At 43.7% G+C, this 15,141-nt stretch overlaps 1 protein-coding gene across 3 annotated transcripts in view; it reads left to right on the top strand.

The window, feature by feature from the left end:
* Positions 1–15,141, top strand: part of SNX3 (sorting nexin 3) — a 56,427-nt gene that overhangs the window by 27,119 nt on the left and 14,167 nt on the right. The window lies entirely within an intron of this gene.

Raw genomic sequence — 15,141 nt, 5'->3', positions numbered from 1 at the left:
TTCATAAATACATGGCGAGATGCAAAAGCTGGGAATTTCCAGTTTTGGTGGAAAGTTAATGTGACTTTTATCTATGACAGCTATTTTTTATTTACTGTACATAAAATTAACTCCTATAACTATTAATATGTCAAAAGTTCAGAATAAGGGAAACACATGGTAAAATGAGATGGATTGGCGCCTTTACCTCATTGCATTGTACACCTAAACTTGATCTGTTATTTCAGAGATTAACTTTATAGACTTCCGTACTCGGGTGTATGAAAATTCTTCTAAACCGTTTTCACAAGCTTGATCTTTGCAGGGTCACTAGAAGAGAGCAGCTAATCCCCTTTTGTAAAGTAATTTGAGAGGAGCGAATTTGAAATGCAAAATATCACCTGCAGAAAACACTGAGCTGTGAAGACTCTCCATCCTTGGCGCTGGATGTTCTGGAGTTGAAGTCGGGTAAAAAGCCAGTAGAGATGTAATAGGAGAGACCCGATACCATTCTTAAGACCTGATTTGCTTTCCTGCTGTGTGGTTGACCTCTCTTACGGAGAGAAAGCTGTTCTGCTGAGCTGCTTATGTCCAGGTTTGACTTCACCTTAATGAGGGGTTTGCTGCAAGTAATTAATCCCGACTCATGTTTTCACAGTTGGAGAGTTCAGTAATCCATAAAGAATGCGTGCTTGTGTTTAGTTTAAGGGTATGTCTTCATACCCGGGATAATATTCCAGGTTTGGTGTAGTTTTAGTGTACAAACATGGGCTGCATGAAATGTGGTTAATTTTCAATTGATAGGCACAATAAAACTGAATTCTACTGCATAGACATCATTTATCGTTCCAGAATTTATTTATTTTTTTCCATCTTGCAGCTAACCCATAAGTGTATTGTAAGTTGACACCTGATTCTATTTATCAGGTTAAACCTAAAGGGGTGTTCACATATGGGATATTTATGGCCTATCCACAGGATAGGCTTTAAATGTCCAATAGGTGCCGTTCCCACCTTTGGGACCCACGTTTTTGCTCCACATGGGCCCCGTCTCACCCAGCTGGGAATAAAGAGGTGGCTGTTCATGTACAGCTCTTGCCATTAATTTCAATTGCACTTCTGAAAACAGCAGTTTCAGACTCCTTGGCTATTCTCAGAAGTGCTATTGAAGTAAATGCAGAGAGATGAGCATAAGGATCCTCCTCTCTATTACTGGCCAAGTGTAACAGGGCCCCGGTTTGGATATACAGTATTTCCCTTATGCCCATGACAGCACCCTTGAGAGAGCCCGCCTCTATCCAGGACCGGAAACAGGAACTTCTGTGGAGAGCTTCTTAAGGAGGGACCCGGCATCCATCCACCAGTTCCTGTTTCCTGTCCTATGGATAGGACGCTTCTTTGGAGAGCTTTTAATGGCTGCAGGGCCCCGCAGGTATTTTTTGGAATTTAGCCGTAGGGGTTACCTGGTGCGGCGTAAGTCTCCTCTTGGAGCCGCCCGAAGTCTGAACGAACACCCTTCCCGATCCTGACTTTCGCCGTATCGCCTTCTGCTGGCAGTTCCGGCGGTACCGAGAGGTACAGCTGTCACGCCGGATCCTCCTGGCGGTGTTCGGGAGGTCCGGGGCCTGTTCTCCCTGGCTTGCAGCATCCCCGGAAGGATTACAGAGGGGGAGGCGGTGCAGAGCCTTCTGGGCAGGCGCGCAGTGTGAACCGGAAGTGACGTGTGCGCGACTTCCGGTAGTTGGAACGCACAGAGTCCCGGAAGTCAGCGCTGCAGGCCGCAGAGTGGATGGTGGTGAGGACCGAACCTGGAGTATTTAACTCCGCTCAGTGCGCAGGTGGAAGGGTGCCAGCCAGAGGACGTCTGCAGATCCGATATATGGAAAACCCTCCATCCCTGGACCTTACCATGGAAGAAGAGTGTGGTCAGCGCACTGAAAACCTGGACAACCATGATTCCAGATTGGTACTCCTGGTGGGGTAAGGGGGTTAATCCCCAACTTTCTTTATATACTTTATACTAAAAGGGTCTTTTTCTTTCTGTTTGTTCCCAGAATATAAAAGAGCCCCAGAAAAGCTATCGCTAAAACACGCGGGAAGGAGTGTGCTACTTGTAAGAAGAAATTAACCCCTTCCTGGCCTAAGCTGCTCTGCCAGCGTTGTATTGATAAGATGCTAAAAGAAGAATCGCCATCTTTCATGCAAAACCTCAAAAGCATGGTGAAGTCCAAGATAGCGGATTCTTTAAAAGAGTTTAAGAAACTCCTTCCATCTACCCCACCGGGCAGACAGTCATACCAGTCGCTACTCAGACTCTTCGGAGGTTGAAGCAGAACAGGGGGAGATCCGAGATTCTTCGGATTCGTCATCCGAGGAGGAGTCAGCGGGTAAACCGCTTTTTTCGCATGAGGACACAGACTCCTTACTTAAAGCCATTAGGGCGACAATGAAGGTGGAGGAGTCCAAAGAGCAGTGGTCTGTTCAGCAAATCATGTTCGGTGACTTGGGTCACAAGAGATCCAGGGTTTTCCCAATTAATGAGAATATAAAGTTTCTAATACAAAACGAATGGAAAAAAAAAAACAGATAAAAAAAAAATTTCGGCCCTAAAAACGTTAAAAGAAAATATCCGTTTGATAAAGGGTAATGCTCTAACTGGGATAGACCACCAAAAATAGATGCGCCGGTAGCCAAGATGTCCAAAAAATCTGCATTACCATTTGAGGACCTGGGTGGCCTGAAGGACCCTATTGACAGAAGAGCAGAATTGTTTCTTAAAAACGCCTGAGAAGCCTCCTCCCAGGCATTTAAACCTAACATCGCAGCTACTTCCACAGCAAGATCCCTTTAAAATATGGTTACAAGACCTAGAAGCGCATATAGAAAACAAAACCCCAAGGGAACAGCTGCTAGAGGTTTTCCCCACAATCCTAAAGGCCGTGGACTTTATCTCAGATGCATCCGCTGATGCCTTAAATTTAAGCGCTAGGTCTGCAGCTTTAGCCAACTCCGCCAGAAGAGCGGTTTGGTTAAAAGGATGGTCAGGAGACACAGGGTCGAAGAACAAATTATGTGCTATACCGTGCCAGGGCGACTTTTTATTTGGCTCTGTCCTTGACGACCTTTTAGAAAAGGCAGCGGATGACAAAAAGGGTTCCCCTCCAGCAGACCCACAAATAACCACCAGTTTTTTCGTAAAAACAAAGAGTAATTTCCGATATAAGAGACAGATTCTGGAGGGATAACAGAAATAGGAAAGAAAAAGGTCTCCTTTTCAGCTCCCAGTCCAGTAACCGTTCCAAGCCTACACAACAATGACTGTGCCAGTCCGGTGGGGGGAAGGCTGTCCCCTTTCCTTCAGGCTTGGGAATCTATTTCTGCAAGCCCTTGGATTCTAGGGATAATAAGAGGTGGTTTTCGTCTAGAATTCGCCTCTTCCCCACCGGAAAGAATAAAAATTACGAAACTCGACGGCAACTCTATAAGAAACCAGGCCTTAAAACAAGAAGTGTTTTCCCTATTGGCGAAAAAAGTCCTAACCTCTGGAATAGAGGTTCCAGAATCAGAAAGGGGGAAGGGGTTCTGTTCCTCCCTTTTTCTGGTTCCCAAACCAGATGGAACCCTCAGGATGATAATAAACCTAAGACAGCTAAACCAGTTCCTCACGGACAAGAAGTTCCGAATGGAATCGATACAATCCACGATAAAACAGCTTTTTCTGAAATGTGATGTGATGTCAACTCTTGACATAAAGGATGCATATTATCACATCCCGATCCACTCAGACTCCCATAAGTTCCTGAGGGTAGCAATTCTCATGGACTGAGAGATCCACCATTATCAATACAGAGCGCTTCCTTTTTCGGGTATCCCAGGCTGTTCACTAAGTTAATGGCAGAAGTAATGGCTCATATAAGAGAGAAGGATATCCTAGCAATACCCTACCTAGACGACATATTGGTAGTGGCAGAATCAGAAAGCATCCTGTCCTCCCACCTTTCAGAAGTAATCAAAATATTAGGGAATCTAGGATGGCGGATAAATTGGGAAAAATCAAGCTTAACCCCATCAAAAAGCTGTGTATTCTTAGGCCTAATTCTAGACTCCATAAACTAACGCTGCCTGCTTCCCCAGAGCAAAGTTTCCAAAATTCTGGAAGGTGTGCAATCTTTAATTTACATAAAGACACAGAACAATCAGACAAGGGATGGCAGTGTTGGGCAGGATGACGTCGACAATCCCGGCAGTCAAATGGGCATTACTACATTCTCGGACACTCCAATGGCAAATTCTGAAGGAATGGCAAGGGGCCCCTATCCCCCTTGGAGGCCCAAGTGCATCTTCCATCCCACGTCATCCAGTCCCTGCAGTAGTGGTTAGATCCATCAAACCTTTCTCAAGGTCTCCTCTGGGATATGCAGGAGCAGATCTCAATTACAACATATGCCAGTCCCATGGGTTTGGGTGCTTACTGCCAGGTAGAAGTCGCTCAGGGAGAATGGTCTCCTCAAGAGAAAAGAGACTTTCAAAACGTAAGAGAATTAAGAGCGGTACTGCGGGCTCTGGTAGCGTTTCTCCCCAAGTTGGAAGGAAAAGTGGTAACTTTTTTTTTCAGACCACACCACGGTAGTGTCCTATTTAAACAGGCAGGGCGGGACAAGGTCCAAAGTCCTCATGTCACTTACAGAAGAGATCTTCTCTATAATCATCCCTTCAGTCGGCTTCATAAAAGCGGTGCACTTAAAAAGTGCAGAAAACGGAAAAGCAGATTTTCTAAGCCTAAATTGCCTATATCAAGGAGAATGGTGTCTGAGTCAGACAGTATTCAATTAGATAATACGTCTTTGGGGCAAACCCTTGAGACATGTTTTCAAACAAAGAAAATCTCAAATGTCATCTATCCTTTTCTCTAAATCCGGAGGATTCGCCAACAGGCATAGACTCCTTCTCCCAAATCTGGCCAGACAACCTTCTATATGCCTTCCCACCAATAAGGCTTATTCCAAGGGTCCTACAGAAACGGAGACGGCACAGGACGAGACTAATCCTGATCGCCTCCTTCTGGCCCAGAAGATCATGGTTCACCTGGCTACGCAAACTTTCAATAATGGAACCATGGATTCTGCCAGACACGCAGGACTTGCTACATCAGGGACCAGTTTACCATTCAGAAATAAGCAACCTACACCTTACTGCCTGGTATCTGAGAGGGCCATACTAGAAAAGAAGGGCCTATCCGGAGATGTGATCAATACTCTCCTGTCATGTAGAAAGGACACTACTTCATCCATTTACTTAAGAGTTTGGAAGTACTTCTTAAAATTTTCTGATGTCCCAATAGACCCTTTGGACCCCCCTCCAATGTCTGTGGTTCTCTTTTTTTTTTTTTTTTTTTTTTTGCAAAGCGGCCTAGACAAAAAGCTGAGAATCAGTACTCTAAAGGTTCACGTGTCAGCCCTTAGTGTGTATTTCGACTCCCCCCTAGCCAATCATACTTGGATAAGAAGATTTTTTAAAGCGGTCAATCGTACTAGGCAAATACCCAGAGCATCCGCCCCTCCATGGGACCTTAACCTAGTTTTATCCAGTATGATGGAGCCACCGTTTGAACCTCTGCTAGACCTACCAGCAAAGATATATTATCCTTCAAAACTTCTTTTCTGGTGGCTATCACCTCGGCCAGACGAGTAAGCAAAATATCTGCCCTTACACTAAGATCTTGGATGACAGAGTAATTCTCAAACCAGACCCCTCTTCTTCCCAAAGTCGTCTCCTTTTTTCATAGATCACAAGACATAGTCCTACTCTCCTTATGCCAAAAGCAGAATAATGAGAAAGAAATGAAATTGCACTGTTTAGATGTCAGGAGATGCCTCCTAAGATATTTAGAGCTCCCAGAACTCTTTCTAGGTGGATTGTGGCAGCTATTTCCTTGGCCTACTCCTCAGTAGGACAGCCCTGCCCTTTGGGGTTTGGGGCACATTCAACTAGGTCCATCTCCACTTCCTTGGCTGAAAAAGCCGAATCCTCCCTAGAACAAATTTGTAGGACCGCTACTTGGAAATCACCTACTACCTTTTTCCATCATTACAAACTGGATCTAGGCGGCAAGGATCAATTATCCTTTGGAAGGAAAGCCTTACAGGCTGTTATCCCTCTCTGTCTAGTTTCTATTCTAGTCATCTCTCAAGGGTGCTGTCATGGGCATAAGGGAAATACAATATTACACTCACCGGTAATCACTTTTCCATGAGCCCATGACAACACCCGCTATTCTCTCCCCCCCCCCCCCCCCCCCCCTCCCCAAAATAAAAAAATTATATATATATATATATATATATATATATATATATATATATATATATATATATATATATATATATATATATATATATATATATTTTGCAAATAACTGGTTGATGGATGCCGGGTCCCTTCTTTAAGAAGCTCTCCACGGAAGTTCCTGTCCTGGATAGAGGCGGGCTCTCTCAAGGGTGCTGACATGGGCTCATGGAAAAGTCATTACTGGTGAGTGTAATCTTGTATTTTTCGCTTTATAAGACCCGTCTAACCATAAGACACACCTAAGTTTTAACCCCTTAGTGACCACACACATTTTTTTAAAAATCGTATTCTAAGAGCTAGAACTTTTTTTGTTTTTTCATCAATGTACTTGTATGAGGTCTTATTTTTTGCAGGACAAGTTTGTTTTTAATGCACCATTTTGGGTACATGTAACGATTGATTAAAGCCAGCTGTTTAGCTAAAAAAAAAAACTGTCAGTAAAAAGGCGTATTAGTGGTCACTAAGGGGAAATATGTTGGGCTACATGCACACAAACGTTTTTTTTTTTTTTTTTTGCGGATAGGATGCAGACCCATTCATTTCAATGGGTCCGCAAAAAATGCAGACAGCCCACTGTGTGCTATCCGTATGTCCATTCCGTAACTTCGCCCAAAAAATAGAACATGTCCTATTCTTGTCTGTTTTAGGCATTGTTGCAATGGATCCGCAAAAAAATTTAAAAAAAAAACGGTTATCTTTTTTTTTTTTTTTTTTTTGGGGGGGGGGGGGGGGGGGAAATCTGTAATTTGCGGACCGCAAAACACATACGGTCGTGTGCATGTAGCCTTAAGCTGACTTTAGATCAGACCCTCCCAATGTTAAGCAGATTTGAGATAATACATGCAAATGCTATACAGGTGCAGCATTTTTCCTTAAGGGGTTGATCACTTTTCATTTGGCATATTCTTAACTCTTAGTCCGGGGCACACATTACTGATTAGCTGCGGATTTGCCATCACGGATTTTTGAACAGCACATCTGCAGCATTGTAGAGTACCAGCAAAGTAGACAAGAACTTCAGAGTTCTCATCCTAGTGCTGCGGTATTGTGGTCTTGAAATCCGCAGCATGTCAATTTATACAGTGGATTTTTCTTGCCAGTTTCACCCTTCTCAATGGAGAAGGTGAAAACTGCTGGCTTTTTCATAGCAAAAACCACATGTAATACCTGCAGGGTTTTTTGGGGTTTTTTTTTATGCAGTTTTTCCACTGGATTTTCCTTTGTGTGACCTTGGACTTAATCACACCACAGTGTACACTTACCTCGTGGTGCAGGCTCACACGCCGAGTCCTCTCCTTACACGCCAGGTGCCGGCTATTTAATGCAGCAAGCACCTGGCCACAATGACTGAGCTTGGAGATAACACCGATCCTGGAGTGGTCACTTAACCCCTCAGATGCCTGATCAATAGCGATTGCGGTATCTGTGAGGTTAGGCAAGAGTTGTTGCGATACCAAATTTTTTTTTCGATTTTTGATACCATAAAAAAGTATTGCAATACTTGATACCGTTCGATACAATTTTTTTTTTTCTGTTCCAGCGTTCACCAGATAGATTTTTTTATTTTATTTTTTTATATATTTTAATAGTTTGGACTTTTCAGACGTGGCAATTTGTGATATGTATATTTATTTATTGTTTATATGTAAAATTGAGAAAGGGGCATATTTATACTTAAAGGGGTTCTGCACTTTGTTTAAACTGATCTATCCTCTGGATAGATCATCAGCTTCTGATCGGCGGGGGTCTAACACCTGGGACCCCCGCCGATCAGCTGTTTGAGAAGGCAGCGGCGCTCCAGCAGCGCCGCGGCATTCTCACTGTTTACCGCTGGCCAAATGACGTCTTGAATGGAGCTTAGCCCCGCCCAGGACAGTTGATACAAGTTGTGACGTCACACGGCCAGCGGTAAACAGTGAGAATGCCGCGGCGTTGCTGGAGCGCCGCTACCTTCTCAAACAGCTGATCGGCGGGGGTCCTGGGTGTCGGACCCCTGCCGTTCAGAAGCTGAGGATAGATCATCAGTTTAAACAAAGTGCAGAACCCCTTTTAATTATTTTATTTTTTATTTAATAACTATTTCCCTCCTTAGGGGCTAGAACCTGGGATCTTTTCATCCCTTGTCCTATTCACCCTAATAGAGCTCTATTAGGGTGAATGGGACCTCACTCTCCCTGCTGCCCTGTGCTTTGTGCACACAGCAGCAGGGAGCTGACTATGGCAGCCAGGATTACACTGCTGGGGCTCCGATCAGCAGCTGCCACTGCACCACCATTGAGAAAGGGAGGGGACCCTGTGGCCACTGCCACCAATGATTTTAATACTGGGGGGTTGAGGGGGGCGGGCGCACTGTGCCACCAATGATAATGAACCTTTAATACAGGAGGCGGGTACTGGCAGTAGATCAGCGGCAGTTAACCCCACAGGTGCCACACCAGAGGGGTTAACTGCTGCTGATCGCAGCTCCCTGTCAGATGCAGGGTGCCAGCTATGTGATTCTGCTGCCAGCACCCTCCTCCTGTATTAAAAGTTAAAGACTACCTTTTATGGGTTAGCAGGCTACATAGAGCGGTGCCCAGGGATCTCCCTGCACTTACTATTCCTGGACACCGCTCCGTTCGCCCGCTGTGGCCCAGTTACCGTCTCCTGCTCTGTATGCTAATTACTACTATCGGAGCAATGGGGAGGAGACATCATCTTCTCTCCTGGGCGTTCCTTCTCCCTGTCCAATCGCAGCGCAGAACGTAACAGCCAGGAGAAAAGCTGATGTCTTCTCCCCATTGCTCCGATTGTAGTAATTAGCATACGGAGCAGGAGACGGTAACTGGGGCAGAGCAGGCGAACGGAGGAATAATAGTAAGTGCAGGGAGATCCCTGGGCGCCACTCTATGTAGCCTGCTAACGTAAAGTCCGAACCCATGAAAAAATGCTATCGTTGGTGGCGCAGTGCGCCCGCCCCTCTCTCCTCATTGGTGGCAGCGGCACAGAGGGGAGGGAGAGACTGCTTCCTTCTCCCTTGTGCTGCTGCGCTCATGTTTTGTGATACTAGACTGCGCAGCCCCGTATCGAAAAAATGGAAATCCCGGTATTGTATCGATACCGGGACAAAAGTATCGATTGGGTATCGAAATTTCGATACCCACAACAAAACCACCCTAGGTTAGGCTACCTTCCTCAGTGAAATCGCGAGGCACTGATCGGTTACCTTGACAGCCTGGGCGCTGCTGAAGATTCATAGTAATCTGCCTTCTAGGCTCAGCAAGTAGAGCCAAAGAATCTGATTTCTATTATGGTGATTGGGACAAGGGCTCAAAAGATCCCAGGTTCTTTCCCCCTAATGGGGCTAAAAGTTATTGGTAAAAATATATATATATATATATATATATATATATGTATATGTGTGTATGTATGTATGTGTGTGTATATATATATATATATATATATATGTGAACCCCCCCCCCCCTTTCCAATTTTACATATAAAAATTTATAAACAATAAAAAAAAAAAAAACATAATGGGTATCGTCGTGTCAGAAAATGTCAACTATCAAAATATAATATTTTTCCTTCACGGTGTACACCATAACAGGTAAAAAAAATATAAAAACATGCGTTTTGCCATTTTTTGGGGTCACCTTATATCCCCCTAGAAAATAATTGAATAACTGTGATCAAAACGTGTGTACTCAAAAATGGTACCAACAAAAACTACAGTTCATCCTGCAAAAGACAAGCCCTCATACAGCTCGTGAACGGAAATATAAAAAAAGTTATGGATGTCAGAAAATGACATTACAAAGAAATATATATATTTTTTTTTTAAAGGAAACAAAACTATACAAATTTGGTATCTCCATAATCTTATTGATCCGCAGAATAAAAACATCATGTGATTTTTAGCGCACAGTGAACGCTGTAGTATCAAAACCTTGTCAGAATTGCTTTTTTTTATTTATTTATTTTATTTTTTATTTGACCTCTCATCTTTCAATACAGGACACAGTGAATTAAATGGTGCAGTTAAAACTATAAAAAATATAACTTATCCTGCAAAAAATAAGCTCTCATATGGCTATATGAACAGAAAATGAAAAAAGTTATGGCTATTGGAATGTGGGGAGGAAAAAAATGAAAATGGGCCTGGTACTTAAAGGGGTTATCCCATGACTAATGTAAAAAATGAAAATCAGACATCATATAGTGCATGACAATGTTCTATCAAATCTAGAACCAGCTCTGTACCTCACATAGATCCAGAGATCTCCACATTCATTGCTCTGCTAGATTTATATCAAGCTGGCAGCTCAAGGGGAGTGTCCTTTCTCAGGGGGCATGTCTTCTTTAGCTCTATCCCTATCACTGCTCAAGAGGCAGCTGAAGGATAAAACTGAGCATGTGCGACCTTCTCAGTGAGCCAGACAAAGAAAGAACAAACAGCAGGTGGCGCTATACAGATACATTTTATTGAAAAGTTCAAGGGGAGTGTCTTTTCTGCTGCCTCTCAGGGGCGTGTCCATGCTCTCCCAATCACAGCTCAGGAGGCAAGGATGAAACTGAGCATGTGCGGCCTTCTCAGTGAGCAAGTCAAAGAAATAAAAAAATAAAAAAAAAACGCAGGTGGTGCTCTACAGATACTTTCAGTGAGTAACTCAGTGGCTATGCAAAATTTTTAATTACATGTAATTATAAAAGTATTCAGATACAGGTGCTGGTTTGAAAACTAGAATATTTTTCGTGGGACAACCCCTTTAAGGGTTTAATACACTGAAGTCTCTTTCAGCATTTGCCTCCAATACAGAAGGTCCTGGGTTTAAGACTTGACACTAAAAATATTAAAGTAGAACCAGAATAAAAGTTAAATAGCCCCCCCCCCCCCCCCCCCCCCCCCTCATTGTGCTGACTCAAGATATGGAGAGCAGAGCAGGAACTCCTAAACTATATATGGAGTCAGAGCACCTAACGCAGTGCTGGCATTGTGGTTGAGGCTTAAAGGGGGGGTTGGCACATCTCATACATTAGGGGCATATTACTAGGATATGCCCCCCCCAAAGTCTGATGGGTCTAGGTCCCATTTCTAGAATGGAACCTGCAAAGTGAAGTTACGGCTGCCCTCCATTGCTTCCTATAGAAGTTCCGAAAATGGCACAGGCCCGTGCTCTACTATTTTCGGAAGCGCACCGCTAGGGCTGCAGTAAACGATTATTTTAGAAATCATATAGAAAAATTTAATTAATAGACTGTTTACCTTTATAAAAACTCATCAGATCTCCTGCCATCAGTCCCCAACACCCTTTGTTCCTCCCTGTGCCTTCAGCTCTCACCCACCCCAGTGCCTTCAGCCCTCACCCACCCCAAGCCATGACCCCAGCGTAGAGGCGCCGCTCCACAGCTCCTCCATTTTCTTCTCTGCGCGCTGCACTGACGTCACACAGTGTTGGGTCATAGTGCGCGCTCATGTGTCAGGATACAGTGCGATGCGGGCCGGCGGGTGACCACAGAGCGGTGAGTAATAGCAAGCACTTCACTCCCGCTCCATGGTCACATGACACAAACGAATCCTCGATGCAAAAAATTAGCATCAAGGATTTTTTGGGTGTCGAATAACTCGATTCAATAGAGTAATCGTTTAAGCCCTACGCACTGCACAAGCACAGCCATGTCTCCATTCACTTCTCTGGAGCTGATGGAAATAGCTGAGCCAGTGCTCTGCTGTTTTCAGCAGTCCCATAGAAATGAACACATATGCAGTCCGCTTGCCTTCACTTTGTGGGCTCCGTTCTAGAGATGGGTGCGGTTCCCGCATCTGAGACCCACACCTATCAGACATTGGGGGCATATACTAGCAATATGCCCCCAATGTATGAGATTGGCCAACCCCTTTAAACCCTGTCTCTCCACAACTTCCTGTTGAGTGTGTGTGTGTGTGTGTGCACTGTGGCTTAACTGTACAGGGTGAGTAAGAAGTCTCAACATAGAGTTGAGTTGCAACAACAACCGGGAATGTTCCCTGTGATGCACAGCTATTTAAGTTGTTCAGTGTTTTGTCCCTGGTGCTGAACACAGAACTTTGAAGTTTTGAACTTTCTGTTGATAACTTTTGAACCGCAGCAAAAGATATTGCAAATCTGATTGTGGCAATCTATTTCTGAGAAAATTCTGCTAGTCTTTGATATGCTAACATGACCCCCTTCCCATTGAAAAAAATTTGACCCTTCATACATGGCGGCTTTCAAGATGGCTGCCAAGTTCCAGACATGGCATAAAAGATAGGCCCCCTCACCCATAACTTGCTGGGGTATAAAGATATTTCATTTTCCCTTCCGTATCTGAAATAAAAGGGTGACTTTTGACTCATCCTGTATTTGTTTTTCAGCGTTTAGTGTCCCTTTAAGACTATTAAAAATATTTAGGAAGAAAACTTTCTTGCTCCTTTACTTTTTTGATCTCCCTTACTTTGGCGTTTTTGTAGATGCAATGGAGCATACATGAAAAATGGTGCAAACCATTGCACCATATCTGTAAAAATCCGGCTGCCATGTTTGTCCTTTTGGCTACCAGTTCTGTGTTTTGAAATAGTAGTCTTGTTACAAATGTGCACCAATGATGGCTTAATGAAAGTCAGGGCAGGACACATGCATATTGAAAGCAAGAACAGTCTGATGGACTAATACTGATGGTACTTTCACACTTGCAGCAGAGAGATCCGGCAAGCAGTTCCGTCGCCGGAACTGCCTGCCGGATCAGGCAAAACGGATGCCAACTGATGGCATTAGTTAGACTGATCAGGATCCTTATTAGTCTTAAAAATGCCTGATCAGTCGAAAAAATGCATTGAAATGCCGGATCCGTCTTTCCGGTCCCATCCGGCAAAACGCATCCGGCATTTATTTTTTTCACCTTTTTTTAAGTCTGTGCATGCGCAGACCGGAAGGACGGATCCGGTATTCTGAATGCCGGATCCGGCACTAATACATTCCTATGGGAAAAAATGCCGGATCCGGCATTCAGGCAAGTCTTCAGTTTTTTTCGCCGGAGATAAAACCGTAGCATGCTACGGTTTTCTCTTTTGCCTGATCAGTCAAAATGACTGAACTGAAGACATCCTGTTGCATCCTGAACGGATTGCTCTCCATTCAGAATACATGAGGATAAAACTGATGAGTTCTTTTCCGGTATAGAGCCCCTGTGACAGAACTCTATGCCGGAAAAGAAAAATGCTAGTGTGAAAGTACCCTAACTCCAAAGCTTTTCTACGGTTTTCATTTCCGTATCGTATATGATGCAAAAATACGTTGTCTATATATTTGATATAGAGAAATCCTGAATTTGTGACACTGTGCTATCCTCTTCTGATTTCTGCTGGTCAAGATAACCTCAAGAAGAACAATGATGTGTGGCTGCTGAGGGGTTTGGGACACTGCATTTTAGGGCTCAATCAAATCTGCATTGGAGGCTCTGTGGAAAAATTCCATCGAAAATGTCAGACACTATGACAGAAACCTGAGGTGATCCATTATAGTCAATGGGGTCTGTCATGTGACAGATCCTGTAGCGTGGAAGACAATGGAAACAAACAATGCAGATTTCTACAAAGACTAAAGATATATTAACCCCTTAAAGCAGAACGCCGTGCATGTACGGCGGGGGATGCATTGCCGGAGCGGTGCGCGCCCGATCACTGCAGGGGTCCAGCAGTCCCTGGTAGCCGGGCCCCTGCTGTATCCGCCGGCATCGCTGTAAACAGCGATGCCGGGGGATTAACCCCTTCTATGCCGCTGTCTGCGCTGACCAAAACATAGAAGTGGTTTGCGGCGGGTGAAGCAGCGCATCAAGTTCCCGCGCTGCTGTGGCGGGGACCCGATGCGTCACAAGGCAGCCTGATGCGGTGCAGAGGCTTCTACGGGTGCTAAGGAGATCCAGCCTCAGGCTGGGTCTCCTAGGCAACCTGTTTGTGTACTACTCACTGTAGTACACGAACAGGCATTGCATTACAATACAGATGTATTGCAGAGGGAACTAGACCCCCAAAAGTTGAACTCCCAGAGTGGGACAGAAGTAAAGTTTAAAAAAAAAAGTTTTTTATTCAAAACACAAAGTTTAAAGTAAAAAAAAAAAAAACGCCATTTTCCCCTGATTTTATATTACGGACGCGGCAATATCTAATATGTGCAGTTTTACTTTTTTTTATTATTATAAAATCAGGGGAAATAACATTATAGTCTGAACTCTGTATGACTATAATGTTATTTCCCCTGATTTTATAATAATAAAAAAAAAGTAAAATCGCACATATTAGATATTGCCGCGTCCGTAATGACCGGCTCTATAAATAGATCACATGATCCACCCCGTCTGATAGACACCATAAAAAAAAAACAGTGTAAAAAAAAAAAAAAGCGCCATTTTTGTCACCTTACATCACTAAAAGTGCAACATCAAAAAGGCGTATGCCCCAAAAAATAGTACCAATCTAACCGTCACCTCATCCTGCAAAAAATTTGCCCCTACATAGGACAATCGCCCAAAAAAAAAAAAACTAGAGCTCTCAGATTATGGAGACACTAGAACATGATTTCTTTATTTTTGTTTCAAAAATGCTTTTATTGTGTTAAATGTAAAAAATAAATTAATTTTTATATCGCCACGTCCGTAAAAACCTGCTCTATAAAAATACCACCTGACCTAACCCCTCAGGTGAACACTGTAAAAAAAAATGTGTAAAAAAGCCATTTTTTGGGTCACCTTGCATCACAAAAAGTGTAATAGCAAGCGATCAAAAAGTCATACGCACCCCAAAATTGTACCATTCAAACAGTC

Source organism: Bufo bufo, chromosome 4, assembly GCF_905171765.1.
Source record: "Bufo bufo chromosome 4, aBufBuf1.1, whole genome shotgun sequence".
Lineage (NCBI taxonomy): Eukaryota > Metazoa > Chordata > Amphibia > Anura > Bufonidae > Bufo > Bufo bufo.
This window is presented reverse-complemented; position numbering and strand designations above follow the sequence as displayed.